Here is an 18379-nt window from a genome sequence, read left to right on the forward strand (position 1 = left end):
TTTATGTCAAAGTTGGATGTGTTAATAAATAATTTTTTTTTCACAAAAATCCTAGTTTTCCCCCAAATTTTAAATTTTTACAAGGAGTAATAGGAGAAAATGACCCCCAAAATTTGTAACCCCATCTCTTCTGAGTATGGTAATACCCCATATGTGGACGTCAAGTGCACTGCAGGCGCACTACAATGCTCAGAAGAGAAGGAGTCACATTTGGCTTTGGAAAGCACATTTTGCTGAAATGGTTTTTCTAGGGCATGTCGCATTTAGTGCCGGAACAGTAAAAAAAAAAACACATGGCATACTATTTTGGAAACTACACCCCTCAAGGAACGTAACAAGGGGTACAGTGAGCCTTAACACCCCACAGGTGTTTGACGACTTTTCGTTAAAGTTGGATGTGTAAATTAAAAAAAAAAATTTTTCACTAAAATGCTGGTTTTCCCCCAAATTTTACATTTTTACAAGGGGTAATAGGAGAAAATGCCCCCCAAAATTTGTAACCCCATCTCTTCTAAGTATGGTGATTAGAGGTGCACCGAAATGGAAATTTCAGAACCGAAACGAAACCGAAATAAAAAAAAATGTCCGGCCGATACCGAAAATGACTTCTCCCCGTCTTCTGGTAAAATGCAGCGCTCCGCTCATTAGATTAGATTCCCCCACATTAGATTGCCAGCTCCCCCACATTAGATTGCCAGCTCCCCCACATTAGATTGCCATCTCCCCCACATTAGATTGCCAGCTCCCCCACATTAGGTCGGGAGTTCCCCCACAATAGTAGGCAGCTCCCCCACAACAGTAGGCAGCTCCCCCACAACAGTAGGCAGCTCCCCCACAACAGTAGGCAGCTCCCCCACAACAGTAGGCAGGTTCCCAAATTAGGTCAGCATTTCCCCCACAATAGTAGGCAGGTTCCCAAATTAGGTCAACATTTCCCCCACAATAGTAGGCAGGTTCCCCACAATAGTAGGCAGCTCCCCCCAACAATAGTAGGCAGTTCCCACACAATATTAGGCAGCTCCCCCCACATTTTTAGGCAGCTCCCCCCCACATTAGGTCAGCAGTTCCCCCACAATAGTAGGCAGGTTCCTCACAATAGTAGGCAGCTCCCCCACATGAGTTCAGCATTTACCCCACAATAGTAGGCAGCTCCCCCCAACAATAGTAGGCAGTTCCCACACAATATTAGGCAGCTCCCCCCAACAATATTAGGCAGCTCCCCCCACATTTGTAGGCAGCTCCCCCCACATTTGTAGGCAGCTCCCCCCCACATTAGGTCAGCAGTTCCCCCACAATAGTAGGCAGTTCCCCCACAATAGTAGGCAGCTCCCCCCCACAATATTAGGCAGCTCCCCCCCACAATATTAGGCAGCTCCCCCCAACAATATTAGGCAGCTCCCCCCAACAATATTAGGCAGCTCCCCCCCCACAATATTAGGCAGCTCCCCCCAACAATATTAGGCAGCTCCCCCCACAATATTAGGCAGCTCCCCCCCCACAATATCAGGCAGCTCCCCCCAACAATATTAGGCAGCTCCCCCCCACAATATTAGGCAGCTCCCCCCAACAATATTAGGCAGCTCCCCCCAACAATATTAGGCAGCTCCCCCCTCCCACAATATCAGGCAGCTCCCTCCCCCCCACAATTTTAGGCAGCTCCCCCCCCCCCACAATATTAGGCAGCTCCCCCCCCCCCACAATATTAGGCAGCTCCCCCCCCACAATATTAGGCAGCTCCCCCCACAATATTAGGCAGCTCCCCCCCCCACAATATCAGGCAGCTCCCCCCAACAATATTAGGCAGCTCCCCCCCCCCACACAATATTAGGCAGCTCCCCCCCCCACACAATATTAGGCAGCTCCCCCCCCACACACACAATATTAGGCAGCTCCCCCCCCCCCACACACAATATTAGGCAGCTCCCCCCCCCCCCACACACACAATATTAGGCAGCTACCCCCCCCCCAAACACAATATTAGGCAGCTCCCCCCAACAATATTAGGCAGCTCCCCCCACATTTGTAGGCAGCTCCCCCCCACATTAGGTCAGCAGTTCCCCCACCCCACAGACATACAGCATCCAGCCATATACAGTGTATGGCTGGAGGCTGTATGTCTGTACTGCTGCCCCCACAGTGTTCCAGTCACCGCTCCTCCGGCCCGGGGTCACATCTACTGCTATGGCCTATGGACCATAGCAGTAGGTGCCGGGACCGAAGGAGCGGTGACCGGAACACTGAACAAGATGACGCGGTCACTTACCAGGCCCCGGCCGGCGTGCGTTCTCCCTCGACGATCCTGCGGTCCTCCTGCGTCTCTATGGTTGTACGCACGGGACGTCAGTGACGTCCCGTGCGTACGACCATAGAGGCAAAGAAGCGAAGGACCGAAGGAGGATCGCGGGAGGACGCCGGGGAATGGTGAGTGACCACCGGACATCCTTATGTCCCGAAAAGATTTTTCGGGACACAGGGATGTCCGGGATAGGATTAGTAATACTTCTTTTTATGTGCCCGGGCCGGCTCCCGTGTGTGGCTGCAGGCGGGGGCCGACCAGAGCATACAAAACCTAATACTGTATACTAAAAACCAGGGGGCCTCCAGCTGTTGTGAAACTACAACTCCCACATGCCCGGACAGACTTTGCCGGTCCGGGCATGCTGGGAGTTGTAGTTTCACAACAGCTGGAGGCCCCCTGGTTTTTAGTACACAGTATTAGTTTTTATATGCTCTGGTCGGCCCCCGCCTGCAGCCACACACAGGAGCCGGCCCGGGCACATAAAAAGAAGTATTCCTAATCCTATCCCGGAGAGCGCAACCCCCCCCAGATGTTGCGGCCGGCCCCCCCTGCAACCCCCCCACGAGTGCCTCTGCCACTGGCAGTGTTTGTAACTTGTGCTGTGGGCGGGCAGGGGAGGTGGTCATTATCGGCACTTTTTTTGTTGTTTCGGCATTTTGCCGAAATAGCCATTTTCGGCCGATATGTATCGGCCGCCGATATATGGGTGCATCCCTAATGGTGATACCCCATGTGTGTACATCACGCGCACTGCGGGCGCACTACAATGCTCAGAAGAGAAGGAGTCACATTTATCTTTGGAAAGCACATTTTGCTGAAATGGTTTTTCTAGAGCATGTCACATTTCGGAAGCCCCTATGGTGCCAGAACAGTAAAAAAAAAACACATGGCATACTATTTTGGAAACGACACCCCTCAAGGAACGTAACAAGGGGAACAGTGAGCCTTAACACCCCACAGGTGTTTGACAACTTTTCGTTAAAGTCCGATGTGTAAATGGAAAAAAAAAAAATTTTCACTAAAATGCTGGTTTTCCCAAAAATTTTACATTTTTACAAGGGGTAATAAGAGAAAATGCCCCCCAATATTTGTAAACCCATCTTTTCTGAGTGGATGTCAAGTGCACTGCGAGCACACTACAATGCTCAGAAGAGAAGGAGTCACATTTGGCTTTTGGAAAGCACATTTTGCAGAAATGGTTTTGGGGGGCATGTCGCATTTAGGGAGCCCCTATGGTGCCAGAACAGCAAAAAAAAAAAAAACACACATGGCATACTATTTTGGAAACTACACCCCTCAAGGAACGTAACAAGGGGTCCAGTGAGCCTTACCACACCACAGGTGTTTGACTACTTTGGATGTGTTTTTTTACAAAAATGCAGTTTTTCCCCCAAATTTTAGATTTTTAGAAGGGGTATTAGGAGAAAATGCCCCCCAAAATGTGTAACCTCAGCTCTTCTGAGTATGGTAATACCCCATGTGTGGACGTCAAGTGCACTGCGGGCGCACTACAATGCTCAGAAGAGAAGGAGTCACATTTACAAATTTTGCTGAAATGGGGGGGGGCATGTCGCATTTAGTGCCAGAACAGCAAAAAAAAATTAAATTTGTAAATACATTTCTTTGGAATAAGGACATACCTCATATCTGGACCGGTCACAGAAGAACAGGAGTGCAGTCAGGGGCCTTGAGCTTCGAAATCGCTGCCTGTGGAGAAAGAGCAGTGGGACCCCCCCCCCCTCAAGGGGCATTACATGGGGTAATTAATAAACGTTACATGGGGTAAGTTACTAAAATGGGGTACAGTGGGACATAAAATTATAAAACAGGTTTAGTTCCCAGAATGATGACCCAGAGCATAGCCAAAACTAAAGAATATGCCCACCCCAAATCCTATGCTCTGAATCATCATTCTGGGAATGTGATGTGTGTGGCTGTCCCTAACCTGTTGCCTCAAATGCGCACCCCGCTCAGGTGGAGAGAGAGCGCTGCGCATTTGAGGCAACATAAAAAGTCCCCGATGATAGTGACTCAGTGACCCATGACCCGTTTTTTTTTTTAAATACCCCCAGAGGTCTTATCAGTTTATTTATTTATTTATTTTTGCAGAAATTTTTTTGGGGGCAATTTAGTGGTTTTATGGGGTTAAAATTTGGAATGTACTCTGGACTTGGTACATATGGGTCAAATTATGGAAAATTTAAATAAAAAGGGAAAATTTAGTACTGCATGAAAGTGTGATACTCCTTGAAGCAGTTTTTAATGCAGAGGCCCGGATGATCGGGGCAAGTGTCACATTGATAGGTGGTATCCTTACGTATCCCCCTCCTGTGACACACTCTGCATTTTTTCTGGGTTCGTCCCTTCTTTCCAGTGTGGGGGATCTCACCTGGAAAGTGTTGGCCTGGGACGATCCTGGCACCTATTACTTCAGTTCCTTCTGAACTCCGGCCTGCTCTTTCCCGGTCAGCAAAGATCAGGGCCTTTAGGATTTCTTCTTGAAACTGGAGGAATGTCCCTGTGCTGCCAGCGTTCTGGTACAGTACAAAAGAGTTGTACATGGCAACCTGTACCAAGTAGACCGCAACTTTTTTGTACCATATACGTGTTTTCCGCATGGCGTTATATGGCTTCAGGATTTGATCAGAAAGATCAACTCCCCCCATATACCGATTGTAGTCCAGAATACAATCGGGCTTGAGGACCGTTGTTGTGGTACCTCGCACAGGAACAGGTGAGCTGCCGTTGCCATGAATAGTGGTCAGCATAAGGACATCCCTCTTATTCTTATACCTGACCAGCAACAGGTTTTCATGGACAAGGGCACGGGACTCACCCTTGGGCATAGGTGTCTGCAGAAAATTTAGAGGGAGGCCTCTCTGATTCTTCCGCACGGTCCCACAAGTGGATGTGGATCTGGCGGCAAGGGATGTGAAGAGAGGGATGCTGGTATAAAAGTTGTCCAAGTACACGGGGTAACCCTTATCCAGCAATGGGTACATAAGGTCCCAAACGATTTTCCCGCTAACACCCAGAGTGGGGGAACAATCTGGGGGTTCAATTCGGGAATCTCGTCCCTCATACACCCTAAACTTGTAAGTGTACCCAGAGGTACTCTCACAAAGTTTATAAAGCTTCACGCCATACCGCGCCCGCTTCAAGGGAATATACTGGCGGAATATGAGGGTGTGCGTGTGTGGGGGGGGGGGATGTATGTAGTGAGTGCTTGGTGTAACTATTAGATATAAGGGTGTGTGATTAGAAATCACACACCGTTATATAAGGAAGAAAAAAAATTGCGGGGAAAAAAAATGGGGGGGGGGGGGGGCAAATGCAGCGCCCTGAACCCCTAATAGGGCCCGAGTCACACTGAAAAATTTGTGGTGGACCCTTGGGGACCTATTAGGGGGTCAGGGGGGGGATTTTTTTTTTTTTTACTTTTTTACACTCTCTCCTACCTTGCCCTGGAGTGTATTCTTTCCCTGCTCTGTCCCTGCAGATCTTCTTCCCTGAGGGGGCTCTGATCGCACAGAGGGGGGATCCCTGGCACTTTTGAGCAGCTTTGCCCGCTGACTGAACTCAGTTAACGGGCAGAGCTGCAAGAAGATGCAGTTAACCCCTCCCCTGCCGGCTGCTATTGGCTGGACGATTGTCCAGCCAATAGCAGCACTCCTGGGGGGTGACGAAATTGCCACCTCCCCATAGATACAGTGGGTGATAGGGGGTTATCACCTTGTATCTCCGGGTCATCGGGTCACACGTGACCCGTATGACCCGAATCCCGGCAGATCGTTAGTGTGAATTCACTAACGATGACCCCCCTCGGCATTTGCACGGGATGCCTGCTGAATGATATCAGCAGGCATCCCGGTCCCTGCCCGGCACGCGGCAGGAACCGAAATTCCCACGGGCGTATGGATACGTCCTGGGTCCTTAAGTACCAGAAATCCAGGGCATATCCATATGCCCTAGGTCCTTAAGGGGTTAAAGAGGCAGACTATCTCCTGGCTGACAACTGGACTCTCCCTTTACTGGGACTTAAAAATGTCCCATGAGGATGTAGGCTAGCATTGTGTTTCGCTAGCATGAATCCAAGTTATCTGAGAAAACTGACTAGGAACTTCACAGGGGTGGACCCCCGACTTAGGGGTTGTGTAAATGGACCAGGACCGAAGGTAAGCATTGCCCAGTTTTTTTAAAGCGTACCTGTCATGATCTTGTTAAATTTTATAATCCTCCCAGTTCACTGCCCCATCATGATAACCCCCCCCCCCCCCCTGCCTTTATTTTTATTATTTTTTAGTTTTCTACCTTGATATTGCTCTGTATTTTCTGCTCAGTCTCAGTCAGATTCAAAGACTGGGAAGGGGTGTTCCCCAGCAGGCGTTACATCATCTGAAGCCATACAGGGGAGAACTTCCTCCCTCACTCTGCTACACAAAGCCCAGAGCAGTTCAGTGTGAGATGAGCTATGATTGGCTAAGGCTGCAAACTCACCTCTCACCACTCCAGACTGCATTTCCTGATTTTGCTGGCCTGGCAGAAGTCCAAAGTCTGTGCAAGAGATGGGGGAAATGTGCTCTGGACAAGTAGGGAGACACCTAGAGGCAGCTTTTTAAAACACAAATAAAACATGGAAAACTTCATTTTTTTAAACAAAGTACATTAAAAAGATTTTTTTTTATTTACCATAATAGCAAAAAATTTTTTAATGACAGTGCCCTTTTAAGCAATTGCAATGGTGGATATAAGCCAAAAAACAGGAAATACCATACGGCGCTTCTCCTCTTAGGACAGATGCAGGCAGCAGTTCATGTGTCAAATTCTCAAGTATTCGTTAATAAAGAATACTTGAGAATTGACACATGAACTGCTGCCCTCATCTGTCCTAAAAGGAGAAGCACCGTATGGTATTTCCTGTTTTTTGGATTATATCCACCACTGCTATTACCCATCCAGTGACCGATCGGAACCTGGAAAGGAAACCGTGGCTGCTGACCTCCATTTCCTCCTGCGAGACTACATGCCTGCTGAGGTGTTGTGCCCTGAGCACAACACGATTTGGTAAGCCTCCGATTTTTACGCACATTGAGGCCACTTTTATCATACTGTCCACACTAGGAGCGCACCTTTTGGCTTTTGTCTTTTATATTCAGCTTTTAAGCAATTGGGCCCCAGAGATTCCCTTTCCCCAGATGCTACCATGGAACCTGGTACCTCCTTTGTGTAGAGACCATTATACTTGCAGCGGGATTTGTCACTTGGCAGAAGACTTGACTTTGGTCAGGGCTAGGAAGGTGGTGGCCTGCTAAGGTGTGCATGACTCTAGCTACCCCTGAGGTTCACTGTGCCTTTGTCTAGCCAGAACTCACTAACTAGTTTCAGACTCCTTAGATCAGCAGAACTGAGGAGCTAAGCTTTTGGCTATATCAGAGCATACTGATTATAGACATGGTTTTTCACCATATATCCTGGGAATAGGGGAAGAGCTGGACTGAGCTTAGCACCAATTGGCTAAGAGGTGGACATGTGTCCAGATACTGCTTCTGTTAACAGGTTAGGCATAGGTAAGGCATGTACATTTTAGCAAACTTTAATCTCCAGCACGCTGAAAAGTGAATGCATGTAGTACCACAAAAACACAGAATATACTTTTAAAATATAAGGAAACAATGAGATACAGGCCTCAGCAATTGTAGACAAAATGATGCTGTCTAGCACCTTTACAAGACTATAGCCACCATAGGCGTGCGCACGGGGTGTGCCGGGTGTGCACAGGCACACCCTAATCACCGCAGCCCGCTGCTGCAGGACTTTTTTTTTTTCTCCCTACTAAACCCCAGCCCCACCGGACATCCCCGACAGTCACAATCATACATGATGGGGATGTAGTCCTGAGCTGTGAGCCTGCATAATGTAGGCTCACAGTTCAGGACTACATCCCCATCATGTATGGCAGCAGGCAGCAGGGATAGAGCGGACGGAGCCGCAAATTAAAAAAAAAATGCATTTTTAAACATCCGGTGTGCCCTGAAAGACTTTCAGGGCACACCGGATGTTTAAAAATGCATATTTTTTTATTTGCGGCTCCGGCCGCTCTATCCCCTGCCCTCCGGGCCGCTCTATCCCCTGTTCTCCGGGCCGCTCTATCCCCTGTCCTCCGGGCCGCTCTATCCCCTGTCCTCCGGCCGCTCTATCCCCTGTCCTCCGGCCGCTCTATTCCCTGTCCTCCGGCCGCTCTATCCCCTTCCTCCGGCCGCTCTATCCCCCCTTCCTCTGGGCCACTCTTTTCCCCCTTCCTCCGGCCGCTCTATCCCCCCTTCCTCCGGCCGCTCTATCCCCCCTTCCTCTGGGCCACTCTTTTCCCCTTCTTCCGGCCACTCTATCCCCCCTCCCTCTGGGCCACTCTTTTCCCCTTCCTCCGGGCCGCTCCTCCCCCGGCCGCGCACACTTCTGCGCTAACTGCAGACGCAGGGGCTGCCCCGCAGCTGCGCACGTCTGCTTCCACCTCCTGGGATGATCCTGGCCGCAACTCCTGGCACCGAGTGTCCATTCCTCGGCATGAGGAAGAAGTGGGCGATGGTGCAAAGTGTGCAGCAGATGGGAGTGGACGTGCCCGGCCTCTGACCCCAACATGGCTGCCGCAGGTGAGAAAAGTGCACAGACCGAGGACGGGAGGGGGGTGGGATGTGTGTATTATGTATGTATGGTGTGTGTAATATGTATGTATGTATTATGTATGTATGTATGGTGTGTAATATGTATGTTTGTATTATGTATGTATGTATGGTGTGTGTGTAATATGTATGTATGTATTATGTATGTATGTATGGTGTGTGTAGTATGTATGTATTATGTATGTATGTATGGTGTGTGTAATATGTATGTATGGTGTGTATTATGTATGTATGTATGGTGTGTGTAATATGTATGTATGGTGTGTGTAATATGTATGTATGGTGTGTGTAATATGTATGTATGGTGTGTGTAATATGTATGTATGTATTATGTATGTATGTATGGTGTGTAATATGTATGTTTGTATTATGTATGTATGTATGGTGTGTGTGTAATATGTATGTATGTATTATGTATGTATGTATGGTGTGTGTAGTATGTATGTATTATGTATGTATGTATGGTGTGTGTAATATGTATGTATGGTGTGTATTATGTATGTATGTATGGTGTGTGTAATATGTATGTATGGTGTGTGTAATATGTATGTATGGTGTGTGTAATATGTATGTATGGTGTGTATTATGTATGTATGTATGGTGTGTGTGTAATACGTATGTATGTATTATGTATGTATGTATGGTGTGTGTGTAATATGTATGTATGTATTATGTATGTATGTATGGTGTGTGTAATATGTATGTATGGTGTGTATTATGTATGTATGTATGGTGTGTGTAATATGTATGTATGATGTGTGTAATATGTATGTATGGTGTGTGTAATATGTATGTATGGTGTGTGTAATATGTATGTATGATGTGTGTAATATGTATGTATGGTGTGTGTAATATGTATGTATGGTGTGTGTAATATGTATGTATGGTGTGTATTATGTATGTATGTATGGTGTGTGTGTAATATGTATGTATGTATTATGTATGTATGTATGTATGGTGTGTGTGTAATATGTATGTATGTATTATGTATGTATGTATGGTGTGTGTAATATGTATGTATGGTGTGTATTATGTATGTATGTATGGTGTGTGTAATATGTATGTATGATGTGTGTAATATTTATGTATGGTGTGTGTAATATGTATGTATGGTGTGTGTATTATGTATGTATGGTGTGTGTAATATGTATGTAATATGTATGTATGGTGTGTGTAATATGTATGTATGGTGTGTATTATATGTATGTATGGTGTGTGTAATATGTATGTATGGTGTGTGTAATATGTATGTATGGTGTGTGTAATATGTATGTATGATGTGTGTAATATGTATGTATGATGTGTAATATGTATGTATGGTGTTTATTATATGTATGTATGTATGTATGGTGTGTGTAATATGTATGTATGGTGTGTATTATGTATGTATGTATGGTGTGTATTATGTATATATGTATGGTGTGTGTAATATGTATGTATGGTGTGTGTAATATGTATGTATGGTGTGTGTAATATGTATGTATGATGTGTGTAATATATATGTATGATGTGTGTAATATGTATGTATGATGTGTGTATTATGTATGTATGTATGTATGTATGATGTGTGAAATATGTATGTATGGTGTGTGTAATATGTATGTATGGTGTGTATTATATGTATGTATGGTGTGTGTAATATGTATGTATGGTGTGTGTAATATGTATGTATGGTGTGTGTAATATGTATGTATGATGTGTGTAATATGTATGTATGATGTGTAATATGTATGTATGGTGTTTATTATATGTATGTATGTATGGTGTGTGTAATATGTATGTATGGTGTGTATTATGTATGTATGTATGGTGTGTATTATGTATGTATGTATGTATGTATGGTGTGTGTAATATGTATGTATGGTGTGTGTAATATGTATGTATGGTGTGTGTAATATGTATGTATGGTGTGTGTAATATGTGTGTATGATGTGTGTAAAATGTATGTATGATGTGTGTAATATGTATGTATGATGTGTGTATTATGTATGTATGTATGATGTGTGAAATATGTATGTATGGTGTGTGTAATATGTATGTATGGTGTGTATTATGTATGTATGTATGGTGTGTGTAATATTTATGTATGGTGTGTGTAATATGTATGTATGGTGTGTGTAATATGTATGTATGGTGTGTAATATTTATGTATGGTGTGTAATATGTATGTATGGTGTGTATTATATGTATGTATGGTGTGTGTAATATGTATGGATGGTGTGTACTATGTATGTATGGTGTGTAATATGTATGCATGGTGTGTATTATATGTATGTATGGTGTGTGTAATATGTATGTATGGTGTGTGTAATATGTATGTATGGTGTGTGTAATATGTATGGATGGTGTGTACTATGTATGTATGGTGTGTAATATGTATGTATGGTGTGTATTATATGTATGTATGGTGTGTGTAATATGTATGTATGGTGTGTGTAATATGTATGTATGGTGTGTGTAATATGTATGTATGATGTGTGTAATATGTATGTATGATGTGTAATATGTATGTATGGTGTTTATTATATGTATGTATGTATGTATGTATGGTGTGTGTAATATGTATGTACGGTGTGTGTAATATGTATGTATGGTGTGTGTAATGTGTATGTATGATGTGTGTAATATGTATGTATGATGTGTGTAATATGTATGTATGGTGTGTATTATGTATGTATGTATGTATGGTGTGTGTAATATGTATGTATGGTGTGTTTAATATGTATGTATGATGTGTGGAATATGTATGTATGGTGTGTGTAATATGTATGTATGGTGTGTGTAATATGTATGTATGATGTGTGTAATATGTTAGTGTGATGTGTAGTATGTATGTATGATGTGTGTAATATGTATGTATGGTGTGTGTAATATGTATGTATGGTGTGTGTAATATGTATGTATGATGTGTGTATTATGCATGTGTGGTGTGTTTAATATGTTTGTGTGATGTGTAATATGTATGTATGATGTGTGTAATATGTATGTGTGATGTGTAGTATGTATGTATGATGTGTGTAATATGTATGTATGATGTGTAATATGTATGTATGGTGTTTATTATATGTATGTATGTATGGTGTGTGTAATATGTATGTATGGTGTGTATTATGTATGTATGTATGGTGTGTATTATGTATATATGTATGGTGTGTGTAATATGTATGTATGGTGTGTGTAATATGTATGTATGGTGTGTGTAATATGTATGTATGATGTGTGTAATATATATGTATGATGTGTGTAATATGTATGTATGATGTGTGTATTATGTATGTATGTATGATGTGTGAAATATGTATGTATGGTGTGTGTAATATGTATGTATGGTGTGTATTATGTATGTATGTATGGTGTGTGTAATATGTATGTATGATGTGTGTAATATGTATGTATGGTGTGTGTAATATGTATGTAATATGTATGTATGGTGTGTGTAATATGTATGTATGGTGTGTATTATATGTATGTATGGTGTGTGTAATATGTATGTATGGTGTGTGTAATATGTATGTATGGTGTGTGTAATATGTATGTATGATGTGTGTAATATGTATGTATGATGTGTAATATGTATGTATGGTGTTTATTATATGTATGTATGTATGGTGTGTGTAATATGTATGTATGGTGTGTATTATGTATGTATGTATGGTGTGTATTATGTATGTATGGTGTGTGTAATATGTATGTATGGTGTGTGTAATATGTATGTATGGTGTGTGTAATATGTATGTATGGTGTGTGTAATATGTGTGTATGATGTGTGTAAAATGTATGTATGATGTGTGTAATATGTATGTATGATGTGTGTATTATGTATGTATGTATGATGTGTGAAATATGTATGTATGGTGTGTGTAATATGTATGTATGGTGTGTATTATGTATGTATGTATGGTGTGTGTAATATGTATGTATGGTGTGTGTAATATGTATGTATGGTGTGTGTAATATGTATGTATGGTGTGTAATATGTATGTATGGTGTGTAATATGTATGTATGGTGTGTATTATATGTATGTATGGTGTGTGTAATATGTATGGATGGTGTGTACTATGTATGTATGGTGTGTAATATGTATGTATGGTGTGTATTATATGTATGTATGGTGTGTGTAATATGTATGTATGGTGTGTGTAATATGTATGTATGGTGTGTGTAATATGTATGGATGGTGTGTACTATGTATGTATGGTGTGTAATATGTATGTATGGTGTGTATTATATGTATGTATGGTGTGTGTAATATGTATGTATGGTGTGTGTAATATGTATGTATGGTGTGTGTAATATGTATGTATGATGTGTGTAATATGTATGTATGATGTGTAATATGTATGTATGGTGTTTATTATATGTATGTATGTATGTATGTATGGTGTGTGTAATATGTATGTACGGTGTGTGTAATATGTATGTATGGTGTGTGTAATATGTATGTATGATGTGTGTAATATGTATGTATGATGTGTGTAATATGTATGTATGGTGTGTATTATGTATGTATGTATGTATGTATGGTGTGTGTAATATGTATGTATGGTGTGTTTAATATGTATGTATGATGTGTGGAATATGTATGTATGGTGTGTGTAATATGTATGTATGGTGTGTGTAATATGTATGTATGATGTGTGTAATATGTTAGTGTGATGTGTAGTATGTATGTATGATGTGTGTAATATGTATGTATGGTGTGTGTAATATGTATGTATGGTGTGTGTAATATGTATGTATGATGTGTGTATTATGTATGTGTGGTGTGTGTAATATGTTTGTGTGATGTGTAATATGTATGTATGATGTGTGTAATATGTATGTGTGATGTGTAGTATGTATGTATGATGTGTGTAATATGTATGTATGGTGTGTAGTATGTATGTATGTATAATATATATATATATATATATATATATATATATATATATACACACACATAATGCATAAATACAAACATCATACATATATAATACATGCATACATAATATACACATGCACACATAATACAGCATACATCCATAATACATACATAACTTTCTATTTTCCTTTGTTCTGATACACGGGACACGGCCCACTCTATGCAGCCCCTGCTCTTCTACCAGCAAATATACTAAAAACTACTACAGAGCTGAAATAACATTTTTTTATGTATTGTGTATATATTTTATATTATGTATGTATTATGTGCCCAATCCCCCGCACAGCACCCATAGCACCCCTCAAACACACAGCACCCCTCAAACACACACAGCACCCCCCCCCCCACACTCACACACAGCACCTCACACACACTCACACACAGCACCCCTACACACACACACACACACACACACACACAGCACCCCCAGTGCAACATAATGGGAGTTGTAGTTTTGGTCACCATATATTGTATCAGGGCATGCTGGGAATTGTAGTTGGTAACTGAAAATCCCAGCATTGCATTCCTTGAAGGAATGCAATGCTTGGAGGTGCAGTTACCAACTACAATTCCCAGCATGCCCTGATACAATCTATGATGACCAAAACTACAACTCCACACATCTTGCACTATATAGGAGTACAATTTAGATTATGGTGTAACATGCTGGGAGTCCTAGTTTTGGGTCAGCTGCAGACCCATAACTACAACGTGCATGCTGCCAATCTGGTGCAAAAAAAAATTCGATTTGGAATATTCCCCCCTCTGTGCCCCCATCTTATAGTGAAAGCGTTCTTCTGTTTGCCAAGTGAAGAACAAACATGAGTTTTACCATTCAACTTACAATTTTTTTTCAAATCCACATCACATGCCTCCCCTATAAACACCAGCAAACATACACACAAGTGGGAGGTCTAGTCAGGGCTGGTGCATGGATTTCTGACACTCTAGGCAAAACCTAATTTTGACAACCCTTTGGCTCCACCCATTGAACCCCTTGGCAAATATAAGATCAGGGGTAGAATTAGTCCCGTAAGCCTCATGGTAAATTCTAGACTTGTCCTCCTCCCTACAATTATAACTATACTGCACCTAATGTGGGGGAACTATATTGCACCTAATGTGGGGGAACTGTACTGCACCTAATGTGGGGGAACTATACTGCACCTAATGTGGGGGAACTACACTGCACCTAATGTGGGGGAACTATATTGCACTTAATGTGGGGAGAACTATACTGCACCTAATGTGGGGGAACTATACTGCACCTAATGTGGGGGAACTATATTGCACCTAATGTGGGGGAACTGTACTGCACCTAATGAGGGGGAACTATACTGCACCTAATGTGGGGGAACTATACTGCACCTAATGTGGGGAGAACTATACTGCAACTAATGGGGGGGGGGAACTATATTGCACCTAATGTGGGGGAACTATACTGCACCTAATGTGGGGAACTATATTGCACCTAATGTGGGGGAACTGTATTGCACCTAATGTGGGGAACTATATTGCACCTAATGTGGGGGAACTGTATTGCACCTAATGTGGGGAACTATATTGCACCTAATGTGGGGGAACTGTATTGCACCTAATGTGGGGAACTATATTGCACCTAATGTGGGGGAACTATATTGCACCTAATGTGGGGGAACTGTACTGCACCTAATGTGGGGGAACTGTACTGCACCTAATGTGGAGGAACTGTGCTACTAACCTAATGTGGGGGAACTATACTACCACCTAATGTGGGGGAACTATACTGCCAACCTAATGTGGGGGAACTGTACTATTAACCTAATGTGGGGGAACTATGCTGCCAACCTAATGTGGGGGAACTATACAAAAATATAAAATGGTACTATTCTGATCCCTATAGCACTTTTATTTTTCTGTATATGGGGATGTATGAGGGTCATTTTTAGCGCTGTGATTTGTATTTTATATCGGTACCATTTTTTTTTTTTTTTTGCTTTTTAGATATTTTTTATGGTATTTGAAGTGACCAAAAATGTGCAAATCTGGTTAGTGCACTATTACAACTTTTGGGACCCCACTTCTGATTTTGCCCAGGGCCATGCTAAGCCTAAAACCGGCCCTGGATCCAATCCTCCTATACTATGCATGCACGAGTGTGTGTGTGTACATGTATATATATATATATATATATATATATATATATATATATATATACATAAACACACGCGTGCGCGGAGTGAGTTTGTGCTTTAGGGTGCACACCCTAATGCAGGAGGCTGCGCACGCCTATGATAGCCACCTAACCTTAGTTTAGCATAGCAGCGGGTACAGCTGTTTTAGCAGCGGGTACACCACATTTACATGGATATATTACAATAACCAGCAGTTGGGCAGCACAATTCAGTTCTTAAAGGGGTACTCTGCCCCTAGACATCTTATCCCCTATCCAACAGATCAGATCCAACCTGCTGCTGGGGACCCCCGCGATCTCCCTGCTGCACCCAGCGTTCATTTAAAGCATCGGGAGGCTTGTGAAGTCATGGCTGTGCCCCGCTCGTGACATCACGACCACGTCCCCTGAATGCAAGTCTATGGGAGGGGGCGTGACAGCCTCCGCCTCGCCAGTCATCCGGCACAGAGAGAAGTTCGCTCCGTGCACCGGATTTCTGAGGTGCCGCAGCTGAGATCGCAGGGGGTCCCCAGCGGCAAACCTCCGCGATCAGACATCTTATCCCCTATCCTTTGGATAGGGGATAAGATGTCAAGGGGTGGAGTAAGAATGCTCCAGATTTATGTAGATACCTCCTTAGCACCTCCTTAGCACCAGAGAGTAAAACCTTTTTTAATGTTATGGAACCACAGACAGATATATGAAAGGGACCATGTGTCTCCTAACAGCTATCTAACAGTGTCAACAGTTTAGAGAGTGAGTTGGAAGGGTTAATAGTCTTTCTATTGCATCTCCAGTAGATACACCACATAACATGTGCCCGGCATTCTCGTGCATTTTTTAAAAGCCCATTTTTATAGAATTTTTGAGAAGTCACAAACTCTAATAAAATAGAAAAGAAATGAAAGTCACCAGGAGCATACCCCGACTGCATGGTAAAAAAACAACCTACTGTATTTTTTATGTACATAGAAGGCTGAAAGTTCTCTGCTGATGCTTGCAATCTTCTTCGTGTTAAGAAAAGAATTCTAAAAAAGAAAAAAGTGAATAAAAGTTGTGAGGTGTATCGGGCTGTAGTCCTGCTGACAGTCGGCCTGGCTGCTATTTAGTTTGATAAAAAAGGCTATGACTCCTCTATCCGGTAGACTGGCAGATCATTAGCCGGAACACCTGAGCTCAATGAACCGCGGCTCACAAAACAGGACAGAATGATGTTTCACAGTTCTGCTTCAAGGGACACAAACTCCCAGACTAACTAATATCCTTGGCAAACCAGACGCTGGTGGGGGTGAGACAGATTTTTTAACAAGTGCCAGGCTATGATCAAGAGTGCCGGTCATTTTAGCAGGAAAAAAAAATCTTAGAAATGGATGAAAGAAAAGTTGCAATCCTGTAAATATGAGAATAGAGACCATTTGTCCTCTCTAGAAAATTTCTGGTAGCTCAGATTTAAAGGGAAAGTGGGAAGCAAGGAGATTTTCCTAAAATTATTTTTGGGTCAGAATCTAAAGTCAAAACCAGGAGTAGAACCAACACAGGGAAAGACTGACTGACAGTGGCTGACAGTCTTGTGGTCTTACCTGTCTGATATGTTAAAGCGTATCTGTCAGATTCCACAAAAAAATATGTTACTCAGTAGTGTTGAGCGGCATAGGCCATATTCGAATTCGCGAATATTCGCGAATATATGGACGAATATTCGTCATATATTCGCGAATATTCGCATATTCGTTATATTCCCGTTTTATTTTCGCATATGCGAACATTCGCGTATGCGAAAACTATCATATGTGCATATTAGCATATACAAAATTAACATACGCGTAAAATTCGCATATGCGAAAAGTAGCATATGCTAATTTTCGCATATGCGAATTTACGTACGCCAGTCTCACACAGTAGTATTACAGCCTTCTTTACACCACACAAGCTGGAAGCAGAAAGGGGTGATCACTGTGATGTGTACTGTGAAAAAAAAAAAATAAAAAAAAAACGAATATTCGTAATTACGAATATATAGCGCTATATTCGCGAAATTCGCGAATTCGCGAATATGCGATATTCGCGAATAATATTCGAATTGCGAATATTCGTGAGCAACACTATTACTCAGTACCTAATCCTGACTATGTACATGTAATTTTTATGCCTCTGTCACCTATATTTATTATAAAAAATACCTCTTTTCATTAGCTCACAGTGTTAGAAATCCTCTCAAGGGAAGAGGGCCCGTCCCTCTCTGTGGGTGTGAGAGGTGATTGGTGTGTGGTGGGAGGTGATTGGTGTGTGGTAGGAGGGGGCATGCCGCTGCTTGTGGTGGTGGGAGGTG

Source organism: Hyla sarda, chromosome 1 (assembly GCF_029499605.1).
Source record: "Hyla sarda isolate aHylSar1 chromosome 1, aHylSar1.hap1, whole genome shotgun sequence".
In the NCBI taxonomy this organism is placed as follows: Eukaryota; Metazoa; Chordata; class Amphibia; order Anura; family Hylidae; genus Hyla; species Hyla sarda.